The sequence below is a fragment of the Oncorhynchus tshawytscha genome, linkage group LG25, assembly GCF_018296145.1.
Source record: "Oncorhynchus tshawytscha isolate Ot180627B linkage group LG25, Otsh_v2.0, whole genome shotgun sequence".
NCBI lineage: Eukaryota > Metazoa > Chordata > Actinopteri > Salmoniformes > Salmonidae > Oncorhynchus > Oncorhynchus tshawytscha.
In genome coordinates this window covers 7,533,973-7,553,875 of record NC_056453.1, presented here as the reverse complement: position 1 = coordinate 7,553,875, position 19,903 = coordinate 7,533,973, and the positions used below count along the sequence as shown (strand labels likewise).

Below are 19,903 nucleotides of genomic sequence, written 5' to 3'. Positions count from 1 at the left end.
TATTTAAGATGGTTAGGAAGGCATATAAAAAAAATATCCAGGCATCCTCTACTGACGGGATGAGATCAATATCCTTCCAGGATACCCCGGCCAGGTCGATTAGAAAGGCCTGCTCGCTGAAGTGTTTCAGGGAGCGTTTTACAGTGATGAGTGGAGGTTGTTTGACCGCTGACCCATTACGGATGCAGGCAATGAGGCAGTGATCGCTGAGATCTTGGTTGAAGACAGCAGAGGTGTATTTAGAGGACAAGTTGGTTAGGATGTTGTGTATGTGGATCAAGTTGTGTATTTCTGGTCTCTTATGTATTGCCTTGGAATCAACTCCAATGTCAATGGTAGTCCGTTATAGTTTGTTAAATGTCTTACAGAAAAATACAAATAAATTGTAGACTTATCTTTTCTAAATATGTTAAGTTGAACCCATTTGCAGTCCACATTGTTCTAAGTAATTGCATAGCTTCAATAGCATTCACATTGATATAGGGTCTAGGCCTACTGTAAATTGCATTATGGTTGAGTATGGACATGCCAAACATTGTCAATAAGCAAGATTAAATTCATTATTGATAATGCCTAAAAGGAGAATGAATCATTTGAATTAAATTCTTAACTAAACTACAGCTTGTTTTAAATAGGCTATGTCACACTTACAGGCACCCTAATTTATCCCGTGGCCGTATACAGTGGAGAGAACAAGTATTTGCTACACTGCCGATTTTGCAAGTTTTCCCTACTTACAAAGCACGTAGAGGTCTGTAATTTTTATCATAGGTACACTTCAACTGTAAGAGACGGGACCTAAAACAAAAATCCAGAAAATCACATTGTATGATTTTTAAGTAATTCCTTTGCATTTTATTACATGACATAAGTATTTGATCACCTACCAACCAGTAAGAATTCCGGCTCTCACAGACCTGTTAGTTTTTCTTTAAGAATCCCTCCTGTTCTCCACTCATTACCTGTATTAACTGCACCTGTTTGAACTCGTTACCTGTATAAAAGACACCTGTCCACACACTCAATCAAACAGACTCCAACCTCTCCACAATGGCCAAGACCAGGGAGCTGTGTAAGGACATCAGGGATACAATTGTAGACCTGCACAAGGCTGGGATGGGCTACAGGACAATAGGCAAGCAGCTTGGTGAGAAGGCAACAACTGTTGGCGCAATTATTCGAAAATGGAAGAAGTTCAAGATGACGGTCAATCACCCTTGGTCTGGGGCTCCATGCAAGATCTCACCTCGTGGGGCATCAATGATCATGAGGAAGGTGAGGGATCAGCCCAGAACTACACGGCAGGACCTGGTTAATGACCTGAAGAGAGCTGGGACCACAGTCTCAAAGAAAACCAATAGTAACACACTACGCCGTCATGGATTAAAATCCTGCAGCGCACGCAAGGTCCCCCTGCTCAAGCCAGCGTTTGTTCAGGCCTGTCTGAAGTTTGCCAATGACCATCTGGAATGGGAGAAAGTCATGTGGTCTGATGAGACAAAAATATAGCAATTTGGTCTAAACTCCACTCGCCGTGTTTGGAGGAGGAAGAAGGATGAGTACAACCCCAAGAACACCATCACAACCGTGAAGCATGGAGGTGGAAACATCACTCTTTGGGGATGCTTTTCTGCAAAGGGGACAGGACGACTGCACCGTATTGAGGGGAGGATGGATGGGGCCATGTATCGTGAGATCTTGGCCAACAACCTCCTTCCCTCAGTAAGAGCATTGAAGATGGGTTGTGGCTGGGTCTTCCAGCATGACAACGAGCCGAAACACACAGCCAGCGCAACTAAGGAGTGGCTCCGTAAGAAGCATCTCAAGGTCCTGGAGTGGCCTAGCCAGTCTCCAGACCTGAACCTAATAGAAAATCTTTGGAGGGAGCCGAAAGTCCGTATTGCCCAGCGACAGCCCCGAAACCTGAAGGATCTGGAGAAGGTCTGTTTGGAGGAGTGGGCCAAAATCTCTGCTGCAGTGTGTGCAAACCTGGTCAAGAACTACAGGAAACGTATGATCTCTGTAATTGCAAACAAAGGTTTCTGTACCAAATATTAAGTTCTGCTTTTCTGATGTATCAAATACTTATGTCATGCAATACAATGCAAATTAATTACTTAAAAATCAATCAATGTGATTTTCTGGATTTTTGTTTTAGATTCTGTCACTCACAGTTGAAGTGTACCTATGATAAAAATTACAGACCTCTACATGCTTTGTAAGTCTGGAAATCCTGCAAAATCGGCAGTGTATCAAATACTTGTTCTCCCCACTGTAATATTAAAACAATGCAGACTCTGGAGGGTTTTACGACATGTCCAAACTTTTCACAGTAGCTGGACAAAGATCCAAGATAAAGTGAAAATGTCCACTCACCCTCTCTGCTCCCAAATAGACCTGTGTTTTATGGACATCGTCAGAACCATTTTACAGATCAGATCGCATTCACACATCTCCACAAATTGCATTGCGTGAGTGTCACAGACATTGTAACCATAAAACCAGGATGGTGAATCATTCTAATACGATTTGTTGTGATAAAATGTAATGAAAACACGAAATCTGCTCTTTTTTTACTACAACAACAATAATTAAATGCAAAATGTAATGATATCATAAAATCGTCAGGATAAAAAAGACACGCATTGCTGTTAATCCAGCCTTCGTTATAGTAGGGAGGACTTGGGTTTTTGAATATATGAAATGGAAAACAAGCAATTGTTACAGGTTATAGAACTTCTAAATATGAGGTTCACCAGTATTCACCGAGGTTCTCATCTCTCATTTCATGATGGCCATGGACACGTAGCGTACATCATGGAGGGGGTTTTAAGCACGTCCAAAACGGGACCTGCATGTCTAAAATAATGTGGGTTTGCCTACAATGCATAGATTAAAAGGGAATGTCAGCTCACTGTTTTACTCCTATCAAACGTTATATTTAAATAATTTATTTACAAGCGGTCTCAGGAGCTAGGCCCTTTGTCGACAGTCTTGACTACTTCGCGATTGCATTGGGCAGGGAAAAAAAAACTTAATTGCGAGGATGGGAGGCTATGCTTGGTTTTTAACCAAATTAAATTAAATGGAAAAAAACATACATTTTTTATGTTTGTAAATACGAAGTATACAGACACCAAAACCACATTAGGCTACTCTTGTTCCATACGACTATGGGTAGTGACTAGTGTTTGTCACGGCTGGATAGGCTGCGTTTCCGCTGTCAAAATTCATACCATAACCAACTGTGTTACTGCTAAAACCAACTTTTGGTTGGTCTTAAAAATACCCTATCAGCGCTGCCTGAAATTAGCACTTTGGATCTAGTTTTTAAGGGCACCTCAAAAATGTCCACCCCTCCCATCTGAGCGCAAGCAAGCTGATACAAGACAGGCAAATTGCCGAACCTGGCATTAGGGCTGGAAAATGCCGGTGCGCCAGTTTTTAGATGACGAAATTGCAGTCTAACGTGTTAGACCCTAGCACCACTTTAACGCCAGACGAAAATAGAGCCTTAAGTGTGCACCTTACTTAAACAGTTTGCACTCATTCAACCATGAGTGTAATCTGAATGAGACAGGCCTAACCCAATTCCATAGCATTTTCCTTCAAGGGATATGTATTTCCCCTCAGAGAGCCGAGATTCGTTCTTTCATGAGGTTAAGCACAGTGCATTTATACACAACGGCCCAATAGCAGCTCCCTCGAGCTTTCCCTCCTTCCCCACATCCTGACCCATCCTTCCTGACTCATCCATGCAAATTAACTGGGGCAAACTGCTGTCTGCTGCTTGACCAGCAATGTATTTGAGTTTTGACAAACTCATCTGCATTGTCTTCCCCCTCCCTCTCACCCCTTTTCTGGGAGTTGCCCAGCCATTAAGCTTCTTGTCAACGTGGCCTTGTTTTTCTTTATCACTCTTTCCCTCCTGCTCTCTCTATCTCTTCTGTCAATGTACCGTCCTCTTTGAGTGCTGTGCATTATACGGCTACCCACAATGTACCGTCCTCTTTGAGTGCTGTGCATTATACGGCTACCCACAATGTACCGTCCTCTTTGAGTGCTGTGCATTATACGGCTACCCACAATGTGAATGTATTATTTTAGTGGTTCTAAACAGCCGCCCTTGGAATGACACTATGAACATGTTGTGTTTTTAAAATGATTTGGCTAGTTTGGACACAGATGGACTGCAATGTAATTTAGTGTAATGTCCGTGGGTGTGTATGTGTGTGTGTGTGTGGTCAGGGAGTAGCAGGTATCCTAGCGGTCAAGCTTAAGCACGCTGGCCCAGTAACCGAAAGGTCGCTGGTTTGAATCCCCAAGCCAACAAGGTAATAAATCTGTCAATGTACCCTTGAGCAAGATGCTTAATCCTAGTTGCTCCTGTAAGTGTAAGTGTTCTCTTGAAGTGCATGAATTGTACCATGTTTGTTGTGGTTCAGTTTGGTAGGGCATTGTGCTTGCAACGCCAAGGTTGCGAGTTTGATTCCCACGGGGACCAGTACGAAAAGAAATTGAAGAATGAAAATCTATGCAAGTCGCTCTGGATAAGAGCATCTGATAAACGACTGAAATGTAAATGTCTTGTCCTAGGTAAAGAACATGGTATATAAATCATTGAAAGGGCTGCACAAGGGTGGAGTCATGCAAGAGTGATCATCTGATATGGTGGGCATGGTTATTGTGTTATTTTTTGAAACAATGCCATAAGACATGTATAAGATCATACAACTGCTAGAATTGGTTACACAGTGCCTTCAGAAAGTATGTATATTCCTTGACTTATTCCACACTTTGTTGTGTTACAGCCTAAATACAAAATGGATTCAAACTTGACTTTCTTTCACTCATCTACACACATACACACACACAATATCCCATAATGACATTTATTGAAAAGTAAATACCGAAATATCTCATTTACACAAGATTTCCCACCCCTGAGTCAATACTTTGTAGATGCACCTTTGGCGGCGATTACAGCTTTGAGTCGTCTTGGGTGTGTCTGTATCAGCTTTGAGTCGTCTTGGGTGTGTCTGTATCAGCTTTGCTTCCTTGCAGATTTTCTCAAGTCCTGTTAAGTTAGATGGGGAGCGGAGTTGAACAGCAGTCTTCCAGTCTTTCCACAGATTTAATGGGATTTAAGACTGGGCTTTGGCTGGGGCCACTCAAGTACTTTCACATTATTGTTCTGAAGCCATTCCAGCGTTGCTTTGGCTGTATGCTTGTGGTCATTGTCCTGTTGGAACGTAAAGTCTTTGCCCCCCCAGTCTAAGGTCGTTTGCACTGTGAAGTTATCATGAAGGATTTGCCAGTATTTGGCTCCATTCATCGTTCCCTCTATCCTTACCAGTCTACCAGTCCCTTCTTCTGAAAAGCATCCCCTTAACATGATGCTGCCGCCACCATGCTTCACCGTAGAGATGGTGTTAGACGGGTGATGAGCTGTGCCTGGTTTTCTCCAGACATAGGTCTTTGCATTCAGACCAAAGTGTTACATTTTTGCATCAGCAGACCACAGAATCTTTTGCCTTATGCTCTCAGAGCCTTTCACATGCCTTTTTGCAAACTCCAGACTATCATTTGCCTTTTTCTCAGGAGGTGCTTCCGTCTGGCCACTCTACCATAAAGCCCAGATTTGTGAAGTGCTAGAGAGATTGTGATCCTTCTGGCAGGTTCTCCCATATCAGCCAAGGAACTCTGTAGTCGTCATTGGATTCTTGGTCACCTCCGTGACCAAGGTAATCTTTTCCATTTGGTCGGACGGCCAGCTCTAGGCAGCGTCTGGGTAGTTACATATTTTTTCAATTTCTCAATGATGGAGACCACTGTGCTCTTGGAAACTTTCAACATTCTAGAAATGGTTTTATACCCTTCCCCAGATATATGCCTCCTCACAATTCTCTCTCGGAGATCTACGGAAAGTTCCTTTGACTTCATGATAGAGTTTCTGCTCTGATATGCACTGTCAACTATGGGACCTTATATAGACAGGTGTGTTTCTTTCTAAATCATTTCACAATTTAATTGGCCTCAGGTGAACTCCAATCAAGTTGTAGTGACATCTCAAAGATCATTTGGAGTGCCATAGCAAAGGAGTGTGAATACTTATGTAAAGGAATACTTTCTGAAGGCACTGTATGTACAGTAATAACCTGAATCTCTATCGAAGCCAAATGTACAAATGCCACAATAGGTGCTTGCATGTGTGTGTGCCTGTCTCTCACACCATCATGCACGAGCAACTCTGCTGTGGTGCCAGGATGTGCGATACCAGTGGCACAGTGTAGAACAAGCACTGAACATGGAGGCGACTGGCACTGCCCTGCCCTACGGACTCAACCCGGGTGTCCATTCCATGCCTTGGCATGGGTCCCCTTTCAACCCCCTGATTTTGCACACACAAACACAAAAACAGAGACCATGTGTGGGAAGGGCAGTGACTAGAGTTTCATCAATGTACAGAACCCCTCTGTGTCTTTTATTGACAATGGATGCTTTCCCGCCATCGCTCCCCTGCCTTACTCTTGAAAAGCCATTCGACCCCCAGGCTGCTGGTATGAAAATTGAGCATTGCCATTGTTTCCTGATAAAATTTCCCATTCATAACCTAACCTACTCTCTGCCTGCCTGGGATTTTTCTTGCAGTTGTGTCTTCTTAATTGTCTCACGTGATTATAAATATATTCAAATGTTAGTGTGTTTGTTTTTAGGTGGTTATGGAGGTCAGAGTTCAACGTCATGGGAACATGGTGGCCTCCACATAATCAGTCCAGTAACCATGGTAACACTCCAAAGCCAATGGCACAGGCTCTAGCAGGGATGCACACGCCATCCATCGGTGCTCCCTAGCTGAATCTGATCCCAGAGAGTAGCCGCCAATTGCCGAAGCTCCCATGATGCAACAGACCCTCTGGTTTCATATGGAAGACGAAGCATGCTTGAGATTCAAAGTGCATATCTAATGAAACAATACAAGCTCCCCGGACCCATGTGCTGGCTAGTCAAGAAAGAAATGCAGCTTATTAAATTTTTCATCTCTGCTGGTTTACTTCACCTATGAAATCAGGAAAAAGGTAGCCACTTGAAAGTAAAATGATTGAAATTTCTCCGCAACCCTTGATGTCTGATTACCGCACTTGCAAAAGTACTCAATAGCCGTAACTGGGTCATTGCTGCATAGGCGACTTACAGTAACCCCACTGCTGGATATCTTAATATGTCTTGCCATGTTTCAGTCACTGAACCTGTGACATGGCAGTGAATTAGCCCTACAACATCAAAGCCCTTCCCTGGCCACTAGAGAAGGGGGCCTTTTAAGGTGGGGAAAACTTGGGGCCCACTGAATCTAGCCCACAAGGTGTTTTCAGTTGAAACAGACACACTTTATACCTTATCCTCATGCAATCTGCCTTGAATCGATGTAGAAGAGTTTCTCTGGTGTGCTTATCTTGGCCGGGGTGTGATTTTTCACACAACCCAACACCTTCCTTAGTCAGTAGCGAGGGGATCCCCACAAAAAGTATAGTCGCCTTCTCACCAGGAATCTCATAACCTACACCCTGGAGACATGCACATGTTAAAATGCAGCTTGACTTGCACTTGGGATTGATTGTTGTGCGTGCCGAGCGAGCTACTCGGAAAGGCTGCGGAGTTACTGTTGCTATCTCATTCACACTAGCAGGGAGGGGCCCTTTTTTATTTTGATTTGATTAAAAGGTTCTCAGATTCAAGATGAAGTTGCGGACAGACTATCTATCAAGGCTTACTTTTTTTAAAGGTCTGCTTTGTGTTAGATTGTGTCATGACCAAGGAAATTGATTGAGAGGACCAGTCACAGATCACTTTGTAAGGAGTAGATTGTTTTTATATGGAGCGTTTAACAGGTTCCCATAGTAAATGTGGAGTATAACGATTATGAAGGGCTGTTGGCAGGCAGGGCTTGACCTCGATCCCCTAGTCTTGTCTTAAGTCAGATAGATTTAGGGCTGCCCTCAACAATAGCAAAAATACTGGTTAACCTAGAGTCGTCTGTTCTTTCGACCAATCAATTGGTCAAAATGTTAAAACGTGTATTTTTCCCTATATAGGCATTCCCTACGTGTTTTAATAAAAAATCAACTATATGTAAAGCTACTGAGCTTTTCTGACGCTTTAAGCACAATGTAATCAAATAATTAAGACACACAAATGACTCATGAGGGAACCAGAGATAGCCTAACCAGAAGAAAAAAAAACCTGTTCCCGACCCACTTCTTCCCGCTGCTGTTGGCCTTTGCAGATTTTGCTGTTACCCTCCTGAAGTTGTTGGTAGGTAATAGGTTACACCAAGGGTCTGCAACCTTTTCCATTTGGAGTGCCAATTCATCTTTCCATTTCTATCGATCTGTGTGGCAGTTCTGATTTTCATATGTACTTTTTTGTGGAACCGTTTCCTTTCATTTATAACAAAGTCTCCGTATCTCAAAATCAGTATCATATGGTTAATCAAAATTCCAAAAGTAACCTCTGTTGCCATTGCCAACTATGTAAAAAATAGCCTACATAAAGCCAACAAATAAAAACATATCAGTCTGCATGTAGAAAAAAGTCATGATAAAAATAAATATCCTATAAATCACATTGGCTACACATGGCCCGTCTTCAAAGAACTTGAAACATTGTATGGGTGAGGCCTGAAGATCTCTCTAGCAAACTTGCAACATTATATAAAATATTCTGGGCCCTCAGAGTTTCCTGCACAAGTGAGCTCCGGACAGACATAACTGTAGGCTATTCGCGCAAGGGATAAGAAGTAATCAGGTAGGCCTATTTTATGATAATTCCACTGGATCAGAACATTACATTTTTCCCCCTTTCAGGCTGAGTGGTGGTTATCGAAAGAGAGCTGGAGAGATTTTTAAAAATAGGCTATGTTGAGAAACTATTGTCATTCTCAATGGATGTAAAATCAGACAGGTGAAGAGAAAATTGCTTTAAGACAATAAGAAATACTATCAGAATCCCAAATGGCACATTTATAGGCCTACATTTGCGCACAGGCCAGGTAGCCTAGGCCTACTTCTATGTACAGTGCATTCGGAAAGTATTCAGACCCCTTGACTTTTTCCATGTTGTCACGTTACAGCCTTATTCTTAAATTGATCTAATCGTTTCCCCCCCTTATCAAGTTAAACACAATACCCCATAAGGACATAAGTATTCAAATCAAATCAAATCAAATTTTATTTGTCACATACACATGGTTAGCAGATGTTAATGCGAGTGTAGCGAAATGCTTGTGCTTCTAGTTCCGACAATGCAGTAATAACGAACAAGTAATCTAACTAACAATTCCAAAAAAACTACTGTCTTATACACAGTGTAAGGGGATAAAGAATATGTACATAAGGATATATGAATGAGTGATGGTACAGAGCAGCATAGGCAAGATACAGTAGATGATATCGAGTACAGTATATACATATGAGATAAGTATATAAACCAAGTGGCATAGTTAAAGTGGCTAGTGATACATGTATTACATAAGGATGCAGTCGATGATATAGAGTACAGTATCAACGTATGCATATGAGATGAATAATGTAGGGTAAGTAACATTATATAAGGTAGCATTGTTTAAAGTGGCTAGTGATATATTTACATCATTTCCCATCAATTCCCATGATTAAAGTGGCTGGAGTAGAGTCAGTGTCATTGACAGTGTGTTGGCAGTAGCCACTCAATGTTAGTGGTGGCTGTTTAACAGTCTGATGGCCTTGAGATAGAAGCTGTTTTTCAGTCTCTCGGTCCCAGCTTTGATGCACCTGTACTGACCTCGCCTTCTGGATGACAGCGGGGTGAACAGGCAGTGGCTCGGGTGGTTGATGTCCTTGATGATCTTTATGGCCTTCCTGTAGCATCGGGTGGTGTAGGTGTCCTGGAGGGCAGGTAGTTTGCCCCCGGTGATGCGTTGTGCAGACCTCACTACCCTCTGGAGAGCCTTACGGTTGAGGGCGGTGCAGTTGCCATACCAGGCGGTGATACAGCCCGCCAGGATGCTCTCGATTGTGCATCTGTAGAAGTTTGTGAGTGCTTTTGGTGACAAGCCGAATTTCTTCAGCCTCCTGAGGTTGAAGAGGCGCTGCTGCGCCTTCTTCACGATGCTGTCTGTGTGAGTGGACCAATTCAGTTTGTCTGTGATGTGTATGCCGAGGAACTTAAAACTTGCTACCCTCTCCACTACTGTTCCATCGATGTGGATGGGGGTGTTCCCTCTGCTGTTTCCTGAAGTCCACAATCATCTCCTTAGTTTTGTTGACGTTGAGTGTGAGGTTATTTTCCTGACACCACACTCCGAGGGCCCTCACCTCCTCCCTGTAGGCCGTCTCGTCGTTGTTGGTAATCAAGCCTACCACTGTTGTGTCGTCCGCAAACTTGATGATTGAGTTGGAGGCGTGCATGGCCACGCAGTCGTGGGTGAACAGGGAGTACAGGAGAGGGCTCAGAACGCACCCTTGTGGGGCCCCAGTGTTGAGGATCAGCGGGGAGGAGATGTTGTTGCCTACCCTCACCACCTGGGGGCGGCCCGTCAGGAAGTCCAGTACCCAGTTGCACAGGGCGGGGTCGAGACCCAGGGTCTCGAGCTTGATGACGAGCTTGGAGGGTACTATGGTGTTGAATGCCGAGCTGTAGTCGATGAACAGCATTCTCACATAGGTATTCCTCTTGTCCAGATGGGTTAGGGCAATGTGCAGTGTGGTTGAGATTGCATCGTCTGTGGACCTATTTGGGCGGTAAGCAAATTGGAGTGGGTCAAGGGTGTCAGGTAGGGTGGAGGTGATATGGTCCTTGACTAGTCTCTCAAAGCACTTCATGATGACGGATGTGAGTGCTACGGGGCGGTAGTCGTTTAGCTCAGTTACCTTAGCTTTCTTGGGAACAGGAACAATGGTGGCCCTCTTGAAGCATGTGGGAACAGCAGACTGGTATAGGGATTGATTGAATATGTCCGTAAACACACCGGCCAGCTGGTCTGCGCATGCTCTGAGGGCGCGGCTGGGGATGCCGTCTGGGCCTGCAGCCTTGCGGGGTTAACACGTTTAAATGTCTTACTCACTTCGGCTGCAGTGAAGGAGAGACCGCATGTTTCCGTTGCAGGCCGTGTCAGTGGCACTGTATTGTCCTCAAAGCGGGCAAAAAAGTTATTTAGTCTGCCTGGGAGCAAGACATCCTGGTCCGTGACTGGGCTGGGTTTATTCCTGTAGTCCGTGATTGACTGTAGACCCTGCCACATGCCTCTTGTGTCTGAGCCATTGAATTGAGATTCTACTTTGTCTCTGTACTGGCGCTTAGCTTGTTTGATAGCCTTGCGGAGGGAATAGCTGCACTATTTGTATTCAGTCATGTTACCAGACACCTTGCCCTGATTAAAAGCAGTGGTTCGTGCCTTCAGTTTCACACGAATGCTGCCATCAATCCACGGTTTCTGGTTAGGGAATGTTTTAATCGTTGCTATGGGAACGACATCATCAACGCACGTTCTAATGAACTCGCACACCGTATCAGCGTATTCGTCAATGTTGTTGTCTGACGCAATACGAAACATCTCCCAGTCCACGTGATGGAAGCAGTCTTGGAGTGTGGAGTCAGCTATTCAGACCCTTTACTCAGTACTTTGTTGAAGCACCTTTGGTGAAGCACCTTTAGCAGCAAATACAGCCTAGAGAATTCTTGGGTATGACGCTACAAGCTTGGCCACAGGTGTATTTGGGGAGTTTCTCCCATTCTTCTCTGCAGATCCTCTCAAGCTCTGTCAGGTTGGATGGGGAGTTTCACTGAACAGCTATTTTCATCTACAGAGATGGTCATTCATGTTCAAGTCTGGGCTCTGGCTGTTCCACTCAAGGACATTCAGAGACATGTCCCAAAGCCTCTCCTGCGTTGTCTTGGCTTTGTGCTTAGGGTCGTTGTCCTGTTGGAAGGTGAACCTTCGCCCCAGTCTGAGGTCCTGAACTCTCTGGAGCAAGTTTTCATCAAGGATCTCCCTGTACTTTGCTCCGTTCATCTTTCCCTCGATCCTGGCTAGTCTCCCAGTCCCTGCCGCTGATAAACATCCCCACAGCTTGATGCTGCCACCACCATGCCTCACCGTAGGGATGGTGCATATTTTCCTCCAGATGTGACGCTTGGCATTCAAGCCAAAGAGTTCAATCTTGGTTTCATCAGACCAGAGAATCTTGTTTCTCATGGTCTGAGAGTCCTTTAGGTGCCTTTTGGCAAACTCCAAGTGGGCTGTCATATGCCTTTTACTGAGGAGTGGCTTCCATCTGGCCACTCTAACATAAAGGCCTGATTGGTGGAGTGCTGCAGAGATGGTTGTCCTTCTGGAAGGTTCTCCCATCTCCACAGAGGAACTCTGGAGCTCTGTCAGAGTGACCATCGGGTTCTTGGTCACCTCCCTGACCGGGAGCTGACCGCGAGCGGCCGATTGCTCAGTTTGGCTGGGTGGCCAGTTCTAGGAAAACATCTTCCATTTAAGAATGATGGAAGCCACTGTGTTCTTGGGGACCTTCAATGCTGCAGAAATGTTTTGGTACCCTTACCCAGACCTTTTCCTCGACACAATCCTGTCTCGGAGCTCTACGGACAATTCCTTTGACCTCGTGGCTTGGTTTTTGCTCTGACATGCACTGTCAACTGTGGGACCTTACATAGACAGGTGTGTGCCTTTCCAAATCATGTCCAATCAATTTAATTTACCACAGGTGGATTCCCATCAAGTTCAAGAAACCTCTCAAGAATGATCAATGGAAACTGGATGCAGATGTGCTCAGTTTTGAGTCTCATAGTAAAGGTCTGAATACTTATGTATTTTTTAAAATTTTGAATACATTTGCAAACATTTCTAAAAACATGTGCGCACTTTTATTGTGGAGTATTGTGTGTTGATTGCGGAGGATTTTTAAAATTTATTTAATCCATTTTAGAATTAGGCTGTAACGTAGCAAAAATGTGGAACACGTCAAGTGGTCTGAATACTTTCCAAATGCACTGTGTATTTCTGCCAAGACGCGCTTTTAAATGGATGATTAATGATTAGTGGAAGTTCATTCTGACAACGACAATCCTTTCGTGGGGCTGAGGCGAGAATAGTGAAGTTGGCACCGGGCATCTCACTCTGAAGGTAAAGCACCTGAGACTTGACTTTTGAAGCCTGTTTTTTAAAATCAGAATACATGCAGTCCTCGACCTCGACTCTGCCCTCCAGCTTTTCCTCCTTTTCGGCCTGCTTTTTCCCCCCTGTGTTTCCTCCCTTGCCTACTCCATCCGTCAGTTGTTGTAACATGACTGCTGGGATGGATACCCCACAGAGGGGTACAAGTATTTGACCCAGCCTTCTCTCACACCCTGTTCCCATGTACTGCTTGCTCACTCGCCTCGTCATGAGCACATAGTGGAGTTATTCTCAGCGAGTCTCTCTTCACGGAACGTCTGATACCTATTCCTTAACTACACCCCCACCACCACCAACCACACCCACACACACAGATACACAAACCACCCTCCACCTGCCCCTGGGTCTCTGTTTCCAAGCCCATGAGGTCCTCTGAGCAAACATAGCTCCCGACCCCTGACCCTGTCTAATCAGGCACAAATTAGGCATGTCGAGCACAGACCCCCCACCACTAACATCCCACCCCCTCCATCACATCTCCACAGGGCCAACTTTCTGTGAGCTGTATCTACTCTTGCTTTGAGGGAGGGACCCCCACCCACAATTTTATGGGGCTTGTAGCGGCATCTTGACCCTTTTCTCCACACACACACACACACACACCGGCACACACGCCCTCCTCCGGCACTTCCCTTCCGATGGGACCGTAATCACATTAACAGCTTCTTCCTCCCCGTGAACCTTGGAACAGTTTCCACTTTGTACCCATTTCTTCTTCTCCTCTCTTTTTTCACCTCCTTCCTCCTCTCAGAGACCCATGTAGCCCAATTAAGAGTAAAGCAAACGACGCCGTGAGAGCCAGGGGTCTACAATAACAGAAGCCAGGGGTATACAAGAGCTGACTACGTCATCAGATTCAGTCCCAGACATGTACAGAATCCAGATCTGAGACCCCAGGCCCCCGGCTAGCTAGCTCACTAGCCAGGCTTGTCCACCACCTAAAGAGAGGGAGGGTAGCGTTGGTGGGTGGTGCTATTGCTGATGGTCTTTGTACTGCCTTGCACTGTTTGTTTTCCATATGCTTCTATTTTCCCCCTTACAACTTTACTGTGCCTCCTCTCCTCCTCGCCCCACCTCTGAACAATCTCCTGTTTATTTCTCACAGGGCAGAAGCCATCATCCCACAGAACATACTAAAGGCCTGGGGAAGTCATTAGCCACCACACACAACAGGACACTGGTAGGTTCTGCTGCCTGCTTCTCTCTCCTTATAGCTAGCTATATGTAGCATGTCTGTGGACTGTATGCACACACACATATATATATATATATATATGCACACACATTCTCTCTCTCCTTTCTCTATCTCACTCACTCAGGCAGGGTAACTTATAGCCCCGTCTGCAGGGTGATGTATCGACTCCCACTGATCAGATGCCAAGAATTCCCAAATAGGGTTTTTATGCTGCCTTCGTCCTACTGTGGAAATATGGATGCGCTCCTTGTTAGATTTCTTTCCTCCATCCATCCATCTCTCTCTCTCTCCAAAATGATGTGTGTTTGCAGAGTGGCGTTAAAGTCAGGGTCCTGATATTAACGGTAACATATCCTGCCTCCCGCCAGTCCAATGTAGGAAATCCAAGAGGCACATTCCATGGTGTTTCCCTAAGCCGGGGGCCTTGTGTGTCTGCTCGGCTCAGACCCCCTTTCTCCCACTCACTGGAATATGGAACATTTTGTGGAATAATATGATACTGTGGTGTTCATGGATACATAAGTCTAAATACCCTGTCTAGGAGGTTAGCCAATAGTGCCAATAAAAAGTCTACGCCCCCTTAAACTTTTTTCACATTGTGTCAGTGCCTTAGAGTTTAATGTATTTATATAAGGATTTTCCCCCCACTTATCTACACACCATACTCCACAGTTTTAAGGGGACATTTTTTTTATTGAAAAAAACACACTGAACAAAAATGCAACATGTAAAGTGTGGGTTCCATGAGCTGGAATAAAAGATCCCAGCACAAAAAGCTCAGTTCTCAAAAAATTTGGTGCACAAATTTGTTTACATCTCTGCAAACGAGCATTTCTCCTTTTGCCAAGGTAATCCATCCACCTGACAGGTGTGGCATTTCAAGAACCTGATTAAACAACACGATCATTACACAGGTGCACCTTGTGCTGGGGGACAATTAAAGGCCACTCTAAAATGTGCAGTTTTATGTAGAGGTCGTCCGATTAATCGGCATGGCAGATTGAAATCGGCCCTAATTAATCGATCTTCACATAATCACTTGCTAACTACACATGGTTGATGATATTACTAGGTTAACTAGCTTGTTCTGCGTTGCATATAATCAATGCGGTGCCTGTTAATTTATCATCGAATCACAGCCTACTTCGCCAAACAGGTGATGATTTAATAGCCCCCTTTTTTTTCAATTTTCACCTAAATGACATACCCAAATCTATCTGCCTTTAGCTCAGGCACTGAAGCAAGGATATGCATATTCTTGGTACCATTTGAAAGGACACACTTTGAACTTTGTAGAAATGTGAATTGAATGTAGAGAATATAACACAATAGATCTGGTAGAAGAAAATACAAAGAAAAAACTAACCAGTCTTTCTCTACCACCATCTTTGAAATGCAAGAGAAAGGTCATAGTTATAGCCATCACTCTGGTTGTAATTCCGATAGTGTCCACAAGACGTCAGCAGTGTATGTGCAAAGTTTCAGATGGATAACTTTAAAAAGGAGTGAAAAACCAATACTTTTAGTGTGAATCCCCAGATACAGTGCCTTGCGAAAGTATTCGGCCCCCTTGAACTTTGCGACCTTTTGCCACATTTCAGGCTTCAAACATAAAGATATAAAACTGTATTTTTTTGAAGAATCAACAACAAGTGGGACACAATCATGAAGTGGAACGACATTTATTGGATATTTCAAACTTTTTTAACAAATCAAAAACTGAAAAATTGGGCGTGCAAAATTATTCAGCCTCCTTAAGTTAATACTTTGTAGCGCCACCTTTTGCTGCGATTACAGCTGTAAGTCGCTTGGGGTATGTCTCTATCAGTTTTGCACATCGAGAGACTGACATTTTTTTCCCATTCCTCCTTGCAAAACAGCTCGAGCTCAGTGAGGTTGGATGGAGAGCATTTGTGAACATCAGTTTTCAGTTCTTTCCACAGATTCTCGATTGGATTCAGGTCTGGACTTTGACTTGGCCATTCTAACACCTGGATATGTTTATTTTTGAACCATTCCATTGTAGATTTTGCTTTGTTTTTTGGATCATTGTCTTGTTGGAAGACAAATCTCCGTCCCAGTCTCAGGTCTTTTGCAGACTCCATCAGGTTTTCTTCCAGAATGGTCCTGTATTTGGCTCCATCCATCTTCCCATCAATTTGAACCATCTTCCCTGTCCCTGCTGAAGAAAAGCAGGCCCAAACCATGATGCTGCCACCACCATGTTTGACAGTGGGGATGATGTGTTCAGGGTGATGAGCTGTGTTGCTTTTACGCCAAACATAACGTTTTGCATTGTTGCCAAAAAGTTCAATTTTGGTTTCATCTGACCAGAGCACCTTCTTCCACGTGTTTGGTGTGTCTCCCAGGTGGCTTGTGGCAAACTTTAAACAACACTTTTTATGGATATCTTTAAGAAATGGCTTTCTTCTTGCCACTCTTCCATAAAGGCCAGATTTGTGCAATATACGACTGATTATTGTCCTATGGACAGAGTCTCCCACCTCAGCTGTAGATCTCTGCAGTTCATCCAGAGTGATCATGGGCCTCTTGGCTGCACCTCTGATCAGTCTTCTCCTTGTATGAGCTGAAAGCTTAGAGGGACGGCCAGGTCTTGGTAGATTTGCAGTGGTCTGATACTCCTTCCATTTCAATATTATCGCTTGCACAGTGCTCCTTGGGATGTTTAAAGCTTGGGAAATCTTTTTGTATCCAAATCCGGCTTTAAACTTCTTCACAACAGCATCCCCAGCCGCGCCCTCAGAGCATGCGCAGACCAGCTGGCCGGTGTGTTTACGGACATATTCAACCAATCCCTATACCAGTCTGCTGTTCCCACATGCTTCAAGAGGGCCACCATTGTTCCTGTTCCCAAGAAAGCTAAGGTAACTGAGCTAAACGACTACCGCCCCGTAGCACTCACATCCGTCATCATGAAGTGCTTTGAGAGACTAGTCAAGGACCATATCACCTCCACCCTACCTGACACCCTTGACCCACTCCAATTTGCTTACCGCCCAAATAGGTCCACAGACGATGCAATCTCAACCACACTGCACACTGCCCTAACCCATCTGGACAAGAGGAATACCTATGTGAGAATGCTGTTCATCGACTACAGCTCGGCATTCAACACCATAGTACCCTCCAAGCTCGTCATCAAGCTCGAGACCCTGGGTCTCGACCCCGCCCTGTGCAACTGGGTACTGGACTTCCTGACGGGCCGCCCCCAGGTGGTGAGGGTAGGCAACAACATCTCCTCCCCGCTGATCCTCAACACTGGGGCCCCACAAGGGTGCGTACTGAGTCCCCTCCTGTACTCCCTGTTCACCCACGACAGCGTGGCCATGCACGCCTCCAACTCAATCATCAAGTTTGCGGACGACACAACAGTGGTAGGCTTGATTACCAACAACGACGAGACGGCCTACAGGGAGGAGGTGAGGGCCCTCGGAGTGTGGTGTCAGGAAAATAACCTCACACTCAACGTCAACAAAACTAAGGAGATGATTGTGGACTTCAGGAAACAGCAGAGGGAACACCCCCATCCACATCGATGGAACAGTAGTGGAGAGGGTAGCAAGTTTTAAGTTCCTCGGCATACACATCACAGACAAACTGAATTGGTCCACTCACACAGACAGCATCGTGAGGAAGGCGCAGCAGCGCCTCTTCAACCTCAGGAGGCTGAAGAAATTCGGCTTGTCACCAAAAGCACTCACAAACTTCTACAGATGCACAATCGAGAGCATCCTGGCGGGCTGTATCACCGCCTGGTATGGCAACTGCACCGCCCTCAACCGTAAGGCTCTCCAGAGGGTAGTGAGGTCTGCACAACGCATCACCGGGGCAAACTACCTGCCCTCCAGGACACCTACACCACCCGATGCTACAGGAAGGCCATAAAGATCATCAAGGACATCAACCACCCGAGCCACTGCCTGTTCACCCCGCTGTCATCCAGAAGGCGAGGTCAGTACAGGTGCATCAAAGCTGGGACCGAGAGACTGAAAAACAGCTTCTATCTCAAGGCCATCAGACTGTTAAACAGCCACCACTAACATTGAGTGGCTACTGCCAACACACTGTCAATGACACTGACTCTACTCCAGCCACTTTAATCATGGGAATTGATGGGAAATTATGTAAATATATCACTAGCCACTTTAAACAATGCTACCTTATATAATGTTACTTACCCTACATTGTTCATCTCATATGCATACGTTGATACTGTACTCTATATCATCGACTGCATCCTTATGTAATACATGTATCACTAGCCACTTTAACTATGCCACTTGGTTTACATACTTATCTCATATGTATATACTGTACTCGATATCATCTACTGTATCTTGCCTATGCTGCTCTGTACCATCACTCATTCATATATCCTTATGTACATATTCTTTATCCCCTTACACTGTGTATAAGACAGTTTTTTTTTTTGGAATTGTTAGTTAGATTACTTGCTCGTTATTACTGCATTGTCGGAACTAGAAGCACAAGCATTTCGCTACACTCGCATTAACATCTGCTAACCATGTGTATGTGACAAATAAAATTTGATTTGATTTGATTTGATTTGATCTCGGACCTGCCTGGTGTGTTCCTTGTTCTTCATGATGCTCTCTGCGCTTTTAACGGACCTCTGAGACTATCACAGTGCAGGTGCATTTATACGGAGACTTGATTACACACAGGTGGATTGTATTTATCATCATTAGTCATTTAGGTCAACATTGGATCATTCAGAGATCCTCACTGAACTTCTGGAGAGAGTTTGCTGCACTGAAAGTAAAGGGGCTGAATAATTTTGCACGCCCAGTTTTTCATTTGTTAAAAAAGTTGGAAATATCCAATAAATGTCGTTCCACTTCATGATTGTGTCCCACCTGTTGTTGATTCTTCACAAAAAAATACAGTTTTATATCTTTATGTTTGAAGCCTGAAATGTGGCAAAAGGTCGCAAAGTTCAAGGGGGCCGAATACTTTCGCAAGGCACTGTACATTTGGGCAAATCGTGAAGGAGACATTCTCATTCATATTCCATTTTTCTGCAAGAATATCGTCAAATCTGTATTCTTGGACTTTGATTTAGCTTTCCAAGTATCCGTATCCATATTATAAGTTCAACATTTGCAAAACAACCAGTTTTCATGACTTGATTAACTCTGAATATTCTTGTGTCCAAAAGGAAAAGGCATGCTGTCGCAAAAGGTTAGCGCCTACATTTTGCGACCGAGATGGGGTTTCTGGATACTCCCGTAAAGCCAGCCCTTTGGCTAGCTTTGTTTGACCCCAATTGGTCCTTATTTGACAAAGATTACAGTCCTTCAAGTGATGGCCGCCCGCGTCATCGGTGTGCCATGAAGACGTTGCTCTCTGACCAAATATGGTGTCCTATAGGATATACAACACCCCTAATGAAATAGTGAAGTCTTGTTACCTTCTAGGATCTCTGAGGAATACATATGAATGTGAAA

At 44.4% G+C, this 19,903-nt stretch overlaps 1 protein-coding gene across 1 annotated transcript in view; it reads left to right on the top strand.

The window, feature by feature from the left end:
- LOC112224754 (thyroid hormone receptor alpha-like) overlaps window positions 1-19,903 on the top strand; it is a 197,796-nt gene that overhangs the window by 55,602 nt on the left and 122,291 nt on the right. Inside the window, exon 3 of the mRNA XM_042305904.1 lies at window positions 14,325-14,399. The gene's annotated coding sequence lies outside the window, so the exon portion shown is untranslated. The remainder of the gene's footprint in view (window positions 1-14,324; window positions 14,400-19,903) is intronic.